Here is an 11,946-nt window from a genome sequence, read left to right as displayed (position 1 = left end):
AAGCCTATTTCTAAACCAATCATAGATAAGAAGAATTTATTTATTGTAAAATGAATCATGAATCCCTGCCCAGGGCTGGGGGCAGATCTTCCTCCTCCAAAACAGTGGTCCTGATACTTGAACAAAATTAGGGTTAGGTAGTAAGGAAGAGGAAAGGATTGGATGGTGGGAAGTCAGCTATGGAGAGCTGTCACCAAGATGGATATGAGATTTATAATTGATAACACTTGATGCTAGAAAACAATGGAGAAATTCATTTACGATACTCAAAAAGAGTAATTCAAACCTGCAAAGCTATACCCAGCCAAACTATCAATCACGTAGGAGAGAAAAATAAGTCGGTTTCAGGTAGGAAAAAAATCAGAAAGTTCATCATCCATAAGCTTTTTGAAGAGTAAAAAGATGTATTTCATCAAAGCAAAATTGAAACACAAGAAAGAGAAATATCTGTGATTCAGCAAAAGTGAAATCAACCTAAGAATGCAACAAAAATAAATTTTAGCTGGAAACTGCAGCAGTTCTAGAAAACACCTAAGTCAAAATCAAAATGAGAACCGTCAAAGGACTCCACTAAGTATATCCTCAAAAAACAAATGAGTTCCATGATGTACTTCTGTGATGAGGAACTGAAAAACTTTGATCTGATGAAAGCATATGTTTCCTCTGTCAACAACAATAAATGACACAGCTAGAAATTCCAGGGAACATAGCAGCTGTAAAATGTCATGGTACAAATATGAAGCAGAATTAAAAGTTGCATGACATTGGCAATTATTTTAATTATAAAAAGAATACATTTGGCCATGAGGTTTACAATGTTTTCCTTCTGGTGGCCCAGTGTAGGAGCTATAGATTATTTGTACTTTTTTGGGGGGAGGGGAGGAGCTTATCGGAGGTGATATTCATATCATTGTAATTTTGCAGTTACTGTTTTTACTCTAAAGCTTTATAATCAGTCTGTAGACAAAGCGAGGAAGATTAACAGAACAAAATGTTGAGGTTACAAATTTTAAAGATGTAAAAGTAATAAGTTGAAAAAGTTAAAGAAAAAAGTTTGAGAAAATAAAGGTGTGCTAATTGCTCATAGATTTAAGGACAGTAGCTAATAAAATATGATATGAATAAAGATTTAACAATGTCCAAACTAATAGCAATGAATATTCAAATACTCTAATTATGAATCTCTAAGTGCCATTTTATGCTAAAAGTAACTAAAACATGGAGGAATGGTTAATCTGGGCCTGTGGCAACCACAAAAGTGTCCCATGAACTGGCGAGATCTACTCATACCAGAAAACAAGGAAGTATCAAAGACTCTTGGAGTCAAGAAAAAAGGACTCAGAAATGAATTTGAAGACGCTATAATTGGCCAAACACAGGACAATTCAAATATCAGTAAGAACCGAAATGCAATGGTTTAAAACACATCAAACACAAGTTCATCATGAAACTAAAAGAAAAACTCAGTGGTAACCATGACAGGATGCTAGGAAATCAATTTGTTATTTTAAAAACTGGAAACAAGTTTTAAAGTAATTAAAAGAGTCAGACAATTATATCTGCTTTCCTTGTATCTTAGGATAACTGAATAATCAAAGGAGAAATTTCTTTCCATAGAAGCATTCCAAATATTTAGAGAATAAGGACTGAGAGACTATTATTACCCTTAATGAATGAAAGGATCTAGGCAACAGACATCAAGCGCTGCTGGAATCATTCGGAGAGATGATCAGGCATGATTTACCTCTTGGTGGAAGTCAACAGCACTATATATAAAGTGTTCTTGCCAGAAAATAAAATCACAATCTTGGCATGTCTTTGGATCTAATCACCAATTTGGGGAAAATTTAAGGGATAGAAGAACATGTTAAATGACACCACTGAGTTGCAGTCATAAAAATTCAGACAGTGAGGGCAAGGCACGGTGGCTCACGCCTGTAATCTCAGCACTTGGGAGGCCGAGAGGGGTGGATTGCCTGAGCTCACAAGTTCAAGACCAGCCTGAGCAAGAGCCAGACCCTGTCTCTAAAAACTGGCCAGGCCTTGTGGCGGGTGCTTGTAGTCCCAGCTATTTAAGAGGCTGAGGTAAGAGAATAGCTTAAGCCCAAGAGATGGAGGTTGCTGTGAGCTATGACGGTCACAGCACTCTACTGAGGGCAACAAAGTTAGACTCTGTCTCAAAAAAAATTCGGACAGTGAAAACTCTATAAGTTAAACAACTCAGTTATTTTTTTTTTTCAACAACTTACATTGCAATGGGAAGGGGAAAAATAAGGTGAGGAACCTGTATATTAAAAGAAACTAAGGAGGCATGTCCATCAATTATACTATAAGGATTTTATTTAGATCCTGATTTGAACAAACTGGAACAAAGGAGAGTAAAATGTCAACAGTAACTGACTATTAAGAAATTGTTGTCGGGGGGGAGGGAGACAAGATGGCGGACTGAAGCCAGCTTTCAACAAAGGCTCCCGTCCAGAAGGAGAGTTAAGGGACAGGAATTTAGTAAGTATCCTGGTGGACTTGAGCCTCACCAAGAGAGAAGGCTGAAGAACGCACATCAACACCGCTGAGGCAAGTTGTGATCACAAGGACGCAAACAAAAGGTACAAAATCCACCACCAAGCGGACGGGAGTCCCCCTCCCCCATGAGACCGGCTCTGGAGCCCCACAATTTAACAAGCGGGCAGAAATTAAAGGCCCTCCCACTACACTCCACGGGAAAGACCTTCTAAAAACTGGACCTACCTCCCCTACTGGGGTGCCGTGGCGTTCTCCTGCCGGACATAGGGCTGAATAAAACTTTGGGAATCCTTTGCCGGCAACCCTGAATCCCCGGCGCTCCCCTCCCGCCCACTGAGGTCTGGAGGCCTGTCCCCCAGGACTTCGGATCCTTGGGTGATTTCTCAAGGGGAGTGGACAGTCCCCGAGTTGCGACTGGTAGCATTGACTCTGAGGCCCGCGAGTGAGGAGAGGGCACCGGGCTGAGGGGGAGTCACGCCTTGCGGCACCTCCCTGCGGTGCAGTGCACCAACTCTCCCCGGGCATACGGGGCCCAAGACTGAATAAGACTCTGGCCTCCCCGCTGAGAGCTGAGAACCCCTACTCTCACTCGGGGTCTGAGGGCCTATCCCCCAGGAGTTCGGCTCCTTGGGTGATTTCTCGAGGGGAGTGCACAGTGCCTGAGCTGCGTCAGGTCAGCGCTGACTCTGGGATACGTGAGCAAGGAGAGGGCACTCCGCTGAGGGGAAATCAAGCCTTGGCGGCACTTCCCTGCAGTGCAGTGCAGGAGCCCTCCCCGGGCACAAGACTGAATAAGACTCTGGCCTCCCCGCTGAGAGCTGAGAGCCCCTACTCTCACTCGGGGTCTGAGGGCCTATCCCCCAGGAGTTCGGCTCCTTGGGTGATTTCTCGAGGGGAGTGCACAGTGCCTGAGCTGCGTCAGGTCAGCGCTGACTCTGGGATACGTGAGCGAGGAGAGGGCACTCTGCTGAGGGGAAATCAAGCCTTGGCGGCACTTCCCTGCGGTGCAGTGCAGGAGCCCTCCCCGGACCGTAGTATTGCGTGAAACTGAATGAAACTCTAGCTTCCCCCCGCCCCACTCCCAATCCGGGTCTGGGGGCCCATCCCCCAAGAGTTCTGATTCTTGGGGGATCTCTTAAGGGGTGTGGACCCAGCACAAACTGCAGCCGCTCAGTGCTGACTCTGGGGCGCGGGACAGAGGAGAAAAGGGTCGCCTGAGTGCCCACACCAGAGCAGCAGTTCCCTGGAGGTAGATCAACAGCCGTTTTTTCTTTAACGGCAGAACGCTCACTTCTGGATATTCTGAGGCCACACCCCCTGTCTCCCTGGGCAACCAGAGGAGGCCACCGGTGTCACGGCTCACAAACCCAGAAGCCTCCAGGGCGGGGCCGACCCAGAGAGGTGTTCAGACGCAATTCTCCAGCAGCAAAGACGTTTGAACTCAAAACAGCCCGTCTCCTGTAGGCGATGACAGGAACAGAGACAGAACCTCACAAAGTTGTCTGTTCTGTTCTGTTCTGTTAGCAGCATCCATCAGGGACGGGGCTAAGCCTGAGTGAACACCTCCTTCCCATCACCTGCATCAAACACTCAAAGATGTCAGGCCCCATCTCCTCCTGCTAGATAGCGGCAGTCTGCGGGGGCCTGGCAGACTTCCTCGCGATTCAGGCAGGTGCAAACCCCTGGAGTGTCTGTTCACTGCAGGCAACTGGGTTAGCCATCTGCAGAGATACCAGTGACTGGGTCCGACGGAGGGGCAAAGTGGGGAAGGAGACGTCAACCTTCCCAGACTGCTCTGTTTGCGGGGTGGCTCCTCCTGATTCCACGCTGCACTGGGGTGAGCTGTCTCAGAGGAGTCACCAGGCCCCTGTGATCCAGTTCCCAGAGACCTCTTGAACCCTTCCACCTGAGACAAGTGCCGATTGAGACAGTTGATTCGGACCTTTTGAACTGGGCTAATAGACTGAGGACTTTTCAGGTGGTGCCCTGGGTGTGCGATTGTAGGAAGGTTTGATTCTCCTTTTCCAACTGGGGCCAGAGGTGGGCAGGCGGGGTGACTTAATTGCTGATTTTTTCACACAGCTGAGACTTCAAGCCAGAGTAGAAGTTGCAATAGGATCGAACAGAAACCAGCTGAAAACAAGACAGAACCACTTTGCTCCACCACACCAGACAGGGCCCCAGTTTCTCAGGCCACAACACTGTACGGGCCCTCGATAAAACCCCAGGGGAAAAACCAAAGGGAGTAAACCATGGGGCGGAATCAGCGGAAAAACTCTGGTAACATGAATAACCAGAATAGATCAACCCCCCCAAGAAAAGATACGGCAGATGTGATTGAAGATCCCATTCATAAACAACTGGCTGAGATGTCAGAAGTCGAATTCAGAATTTGGTTTGTAGACAAGATTAATAAAATGGAATTAGGAATTCGAGGAGAAATTCAAAAGTTGTCTCAAGAATTTAACGAATTTAAAGACAAAACCACCAAAGACTTAGACACACTGAAACAAGAACTTACAGCCCTCAAAGATATGAAAAATACAGTAGAATCCCTCAGTAACAGAATGGAGCAAGCAGAAGAAAGGATTTCTGACATTGAAGATAAAGTCTTCGAACGCTCCCAATCTCTCAAAGAGGAAGAGAAATGGAGAGCAAAAACGGATCACTCACTCAGAGAGCTCTCAGATAATTCGAAAAAACATAACATAAGGGTTATAGGAATTTCGGAGGCTGATGATGTGGCAGCCAAGGGCACAGAGGCCCTTCTACATGAAATTATGAAAGAAAATTTTCCAGACATGCCTAGAGAATCTGAAATTCAGATAGCAGACAGCTTCAGAACCCCAGCACGATTCAACCCCAAAAAGCCATCTCCCAGACATATCATAATTAGCTTCACTAAAGTTAACATGAAAGAGAAGATTCTCAAAGCAGCCCGGCGAAAGAAAACTATAACGTACAAAGGTAAGAATATTAGAATAACTGCAGATCTCTCTGCTGAAACTTTTCAAGCAAGAAGAGGCTGGTCATCAACTTTTAATCTCCTAAAGCAAAAAAACTTTCAACCCAGGATCTTGTATCCAGCTAAACTGAGTTTCATCTATGATGGAGAAATTAAATACTTCAATGACATTCATATGTTGAAAAAATTTGCCATAAGTAAACCAGCTCTTCAGGATGTTCTCAGACCTATCCTCCACAATGACCAACCCAATCCTATACCACAAAAGTAAACTCACTCAGAAACTTCGGATCAAACTCCAACTTCCACACTGGCGAAAGGATTAAAAATGTCCACTGGACCTTTGAAAAACTCGATACCCAAAATTCCACCAGACTTATCCTTACTCTCCATCAATGTGAATGGCTTAAACTGTCCTCTAAAGAGGCATAGGTTAGCTGACTGGATACAAAAACTTAAGCCAGATATTTGTTGCATACAAGAGTCACATCTCAACTTAAAAGACAAATACAGACTCAGGGTGAAAGGATGGTCATCCATATTTCAGGCAAATGGTAATCAGAAAAAAGCAGGTGTTGCAATTTTATTTGCAGATACAGTAGGCTTTAAACCATCAAAAGTAAGGAAGGACAAGAATGGTCACTTCATATTTGTTAAGGGTAATACTCAATATGACGAGATCTCAATTATTAATATCTATGCACCCAACCAGAATGCACCTCAATTTATAAGAGAAACTCTAACAGACATGAGTAACTTGATTTCCTCCAGCTCCATAATCGTTGGAGATTTCAACACTCCCTTGGCAGTGTTGGATCGATCCTCCAGAAAGAAGCTGAGCAAAGAAATCTTAGATTTAAACCTAACCATCCAGTATTTAGATTTAGCAGACATCTACAGAACATTTCATCCCAACAAAACTGAATACACATACTTCTCATCAGCCCACGGAACTTACTCCAAAATTGATCACATTTTAGGTCACAAGTCTAACCTCAGTAAATTTAAAGGAATAGAAATTATTCCATGCATCTTCTCGGACCATCATGGAATAAAACTTGAATTGAGTAACAACAGGAATCTGCATACCCATACAAAAACATGGAAGTTAAATAACCTTATGCTGAATGATAGCTGGGTCAGAGATGAGATTAAGAAAGAAATCACCAATTTTTTGGAACAAAATGACAATGAAGACACAAGCTATCAGAACCTCTGGGACACTGCAAAGGCAGTTCTAAGAGGGAAATTTATAGCACTGCAAGCCTTCCTCAAGAGAACGGAAAGAGAGGAAGTTAACAACTTAATGGGACATCTCACGCAACTGGAAAAGGAAGAACATTCCAACCCCAAACCCAGTAGAAGAAAAGAAATAACCAAAATTAGAGCAGAATTAAATGAAATTGAAAACAAAAGAATAATACAACAGATCAATAAATCAAAAAGCTGGTTTTTTGAAAAGGTCAATAAAATAGATAAACCTCTGGCCAACCTAATCAGGAAAAAAAGAGTAAAATCTCTAATATCATCAATCAGAAACAACAAAGACAAAATAACCACAGACTCATCAGAAATCCAAAAAATCCTTAATGAATATTACAAGAAACTTTATTCTCAGAAATATGAAAATCTGAAGGAAATAGACCGGTACTTGGAAGCACGCCACCTTCCAAGACTTAACCAGAATCAAGTGGAAATGTTGAACAGACCCATAACAAGTTCAGAAATAGCATCAACTATACAAAACCTCCCTAAAAAGAAAAGCCCGGGACCAGATGGTTTCACGTCAGAATTCTACCAAACCTTTAAAGAGGAATTAGTACCTATATTACTCAACCTGTTCCAAAATGTAGAAAAAGAAGGAAGACTACCCAACACGTTCTATGAAGCAAATATCACCCTGATCCCCAAACCAGGAAAAGACCCAACAAGAAAAGAAAATTATAGACCAATATCACTAATGAATATAGATGCAAAAATATTCAACAAGATCCTAACAAACAGAATCCAGCAACACATCAAACAAATTATACATCATGACCAAGTTGGTTTTATCCCAGGGTCTCAAGGCTGGTTCAATATACGTAAATCTATAAATGTAATTCAGCACATAAACAAATTAAAAAACAAAGACCATATGATTCTCTCAATTGATGCAGAAAAAGCTTTTGATAATATCCAGCATCCCTTCAGGATCAGAACACTCAAGAAAATTGGTCTAGAAGGGACTTTTCTTAAACTGATAGAGGCCATCTACAGCAAACCCACAGCCAATATCATATTGAATGGAGTTAAATTGGAATCATTTCCACTCAGATCAGGAACCAGACAAGGCTGCCCATTGTCTCCATTGCTTTTCAACATTGTAATGGAAGTTTTAGCCACCGCAATTAGGGAAGAAAAGGCGATCAAGGGTATCCATATAGGGTCAGAAGAGATCAAACTCTCGCTCTTCGCAGATGATATGATTGTGTATCTGGAAAACACTAGGGACTCTACTACAAAACTCCTAGAAGTGATCAAGGAATACAGCAGCGTCTCAGGTTACAAAATCAACATTCATAAATCGGTAGCCTTTATATACACCAACAACAGTCAAATTGAAAAAGCAGTTAAGGACTCTATCCCATTCACAGTAGTGCCAAAGAAGATGAAATATTTGGGAATTTACCTAACAAAAGACGTGAAAGATCTCTATAAAGAGAACTATGAAACTCTAAGAAAAGAAATAGCTGAAAATGTTAACAAATGGAAAAACATACCATGCTCATGGCTAGGAAGAATCAACATTATCAAAATGTCCATACTACCCAAAGCAATATATACTTTCAACGCACTCCCTATTAAAGCTCCACTGTCATATTTTAAAGATCTTGAAAAAACATTACTTCGTTTTATATGGAATCAGAAAAAACCTCGAATAGCCAAGACATTACTCAGAAATAAAAACAAAACAGGAGGAATCACACTACCAGACCTCAGACTTTACTACAAATCGATAGTGATCAAAACAGCATGGTATTGGCACAAAAACAGAGAAGTAGATATCTGGAATAGAATAGAGAACCAAGAGATGAATCCAGCTACTTACCGCTATTTGATTTTTGACAAGCCAATTAAAAACATTCAGTGGGGAAAAGATTCCCTATTTAACAAATGGTGCTGGGTGAACTGGCTGGCAACCTGCAGAAGACTGAAATTAGACCCACACCTTTCACCATTAACTAAGATAGACTCTCATTGGATTAAAGATTTAAACTTAAGACATGAAACTATAAAAATACTAGAGGAGAATGCAGGGAAAACCCTTGAAGAAATTGGTCTGGGTGAGTATTTCATGAGGAGAACCCCCCGGGCAATTGAAGCAGCTTCAAAAATACACTACTGGGACTTGATCAAACTAAAAAGCTTCTGCACAGCTAAGAACACAGTAAGCAGAGCAAGCAGACAGCCCTCAGAATGGGAGAAAATATTTGCAGGGTATAACTCTGACAAAGGTTTAATAACCAGAATCCACAGAGAACTCAAATGCATCAGCAAGAAAAAAACAAGGGATCCCATCGCAGGCTGGGCAAGGGATTTGAAGAGAAACTTCTCTGAAGAAGACAGGCGCACGGCCTTCAGACATATGAAAAAATGCTCATCATCTTTAATCATCAGAGAAATGCAAATCAAAACTACTTTGAGATATCATCTAACTCCAATGAGACTAGCCTATATCACAAAATCTCAAGACCAGAGATGTTGGCGTGGATGCGGAGAAAAGGGAACACTTCTGCACTGCTGGTGGGAATGCAAATTAATACATTCCTTTTGGAGGGATATATGGAGAACACTCAGAGATCTAAAAATAGATCTGCCATTCAATCCTGTAATTCCTCTGCTGGGCATATACCCAGAAGACCAAAAATCACAACATAACAAAGATATTTGTACCAGAATGTTTATTGCAGCCCAATTCATAATTGCTAAGTCATGGAAAAAGCCGAAGTGCCCATCGATCCACGAATGGATTAATAAATTGTGGTATATGTATACCATGGAATACTATGCAGCCTTAAAGAAAGATGGAGACTTTACCTCTTTCATGTTTACATGGATGGAGCTGGAACATATTCTTCTTAGTAAAGTATCCCAAGAATGGAAGAAAAAATATCCAATGTACACAGCCCTACTATGAAACTAATTTGGGACTCTCACATGAAAGCTATAACCCAACTACAACTTAACAATAGGGGGAAGTGGGAAAGGGGGGGATGGGTAGAGGGAGGGGAATCGGTGGGATCACACCTGTGGTGCATATTACAGGGGTATTTGCGAAACTTGGTAAATGTAGAATATAAATGTTTTGGCACAGTAACTGAGATAACGCCGGAAAGGCTATGTTAACCACTGGGATAAAAATGTGTCAAATGGTTTATGAAGTGAGTGTATGATGCCCCATAATCATATCATTGTATACACTTATGATTTAATAAAAAAATTAAAAAAAAAAAAAAAAAAAAAAGAAATTGTTGTCATTTTTTTAGGTGTGGTAATGTCATTGGGTTTATGTTTTTTCTGAGGGTTCTTATTTTTAAGAAAAACATACTGAAATATACAAATAAGATAATACAATGTCTAAGATTTGTTTCAAAATAATTGATGGAGGGGAGTAAGTGGAGAAATGGATGGACCAAGACTGACTATTGTTCAAAATAGAAGCTGTGTTCTGAGCATACAGGGGACTAGTGTACTCCTTTCTCTACTGTGGTATATGCTTGAATTTTTTTTATATTAAAAGGTTTTAGGAGATAAAGATACAAGTGTGTTATTTAAAGGTAAAGGTTAACCAATAGAAAGCCTGAAATTATAAGCCAGGTGCAATGGTTCATGCCTGTAATCCTAGCACTGTGAAAGGCTGAGGCAGGTGGATTGCTTGAGCTCAGGAGTTTGAGACCAGCCTGAACTAGAGTAAGACTGTCTCTACTACAAATAGAAAGAAAAAAAAGGAAAGAAAGAAAATATCCAGGCGTTGTGGCACGCACCTGTAGTCCCAGCTACTTGGGAGGCTGAGGCAAAAGGATGGTTTGAGCCTAAGAGTTTGAAGTTGCTGTGAGCTATGATGATGCCATAGCACTCTAACATGCCAATGATTTCTTTAAGTTTGGAAGCAGCTGATTTTTCACGTTCCGACTGGGTTGCTTTGGCTGGTTTGATTTGGTATTTTCGTTTTTTATCGGTACTAAAACCAGCAGTTTTTAACAGATCAGCAAACCCTTTTTTATCAACCTCCAAACTTTCAAATTTTGGTTTACTTTGGCTTGAATCAAATGAACAGAATGGCATAGTTATCTTGTCAAATAATGTTGCCTTTTCATTAGATTTTTGCACTGTCAGGGTGACAGAGTGAGACTCTGTCTAAAAAAAAAAAAGGCCTGCAGCTAATTAAGCCAACCATGCTTCTTTCCTCGTGGGGGCTTGGTGTGTAATGGCTGCCAACAGCAGCCTTTGTGGCAGTGTACGCAGCCTGTTGCTTCTATAGGTTGCTCTAAGGGACCTTGGAGACTTTCCTTTCCAATACAGGTTTATGTGTTAGACCTTGTGCTGTCCTCACTCTAGGCTCCAGACATGTACGCATGGTGCCTTTGTAAAGCCCCAGGGCATTGTGGCCAGGGTTCACATTGTCCAAATCATCAGGTCCATCTAAACTGAATTACACAACAAGAAGATGTGATTGAGACCTTACACAGGGCCAAGTTCAAGCTCCCTGGCCGCCAGAAGATTCACATCTCCAAGATGTGAGGCTTTACCAAGTTTAATGCAGATGAATTTGAAGACACGATGGCTGAGAAGTAGGTCATCCCAGATGGCTGTGGGGTCAAACACATCCCCAGTCATGGCCCCCTGGACAGGTGGCAGGCTGTACACTCATGAGGACTTCCACTGTCCTGCACCCTCATTTGTGCCTACCAATAAATCCTATTTCCTGTCCAAAAAAAGAAAGAAAACCTAAAAGCATATACCAAGAGACAGAGGCAGAGGGTTGGTGGGAGTTACTAGAACTGCACTTGATCCCTTATCCTGGGAGAGGTCCCAGACCCCACCATGGAAGAATCAATGCAGAGATATATACAGATAATTTATAATTATGGAGATAACCATGAGAAAGACTTTAAAGTATTTATTCCAGGGAGGGGTAGGGAGAGAAAGGAATGGAAGCTTTTCCTTCTCATTTTATATTATTTATATAGTGTGATGATTTTTTCTTTTTCTTTCTTTCTTTTTTTTTTTTTTTGAGACAGAGTCTCACTTTGTCACCCTCGGTAGAGCTATGGCATCACAGCTCACAGCAACCTCCAACTCTTGGGCTCAAGCTATTCTCTTGCTCAGCCTCCCAAGTAGCTGGGGGGCACCTGCCACAACACCTGGCTTATAGTGTGATGATTTTAACTTGCACATATATTGCTTTTTATTAT

The 11,946-nt window shown here is 41.8% G+C and overlaps 1 non-coding gene across 1 annotated transcript; it reads left to right on the top strand.

The window, feature by feature from the left end:
• The first annotated feature begins 10,905 nt into the window (after positions 1 to 10,905).
• On the top strand, positions 10,906 to 11,040 carry LOC128573210 (small nucleolar RNA SNORA70). The gene has a single exon (XR_008376368.1). It is a non-coding gene; the product is annotated as a small nucleolar RNA SNORA70 (small nucleolar RNA).
• The last annotated feature ends 906 nt before the right edge of the window (positions 11,041 to 11,946 follow it).

Source organism: Nycticebus coucang, chromosome 20 (assembly GCF_027406575.1).
Source record: "Nycticebus coucang isolate mNycCou1 chromosome 20, mNycCou1.pri, whole genome shotgun sequence".
NCBI classification, from domain to species: domain Eukaryota; kingdom Metazoa; phylum Chordata; class Mammalia; order Primates; family Lorisidae; genus Nycticebus; species Nycticebus coucang.
Note: the sequence above shows the minus strand (reverse complement) of the source record. Positions and strands in the feature narration are given on the sequence as shown.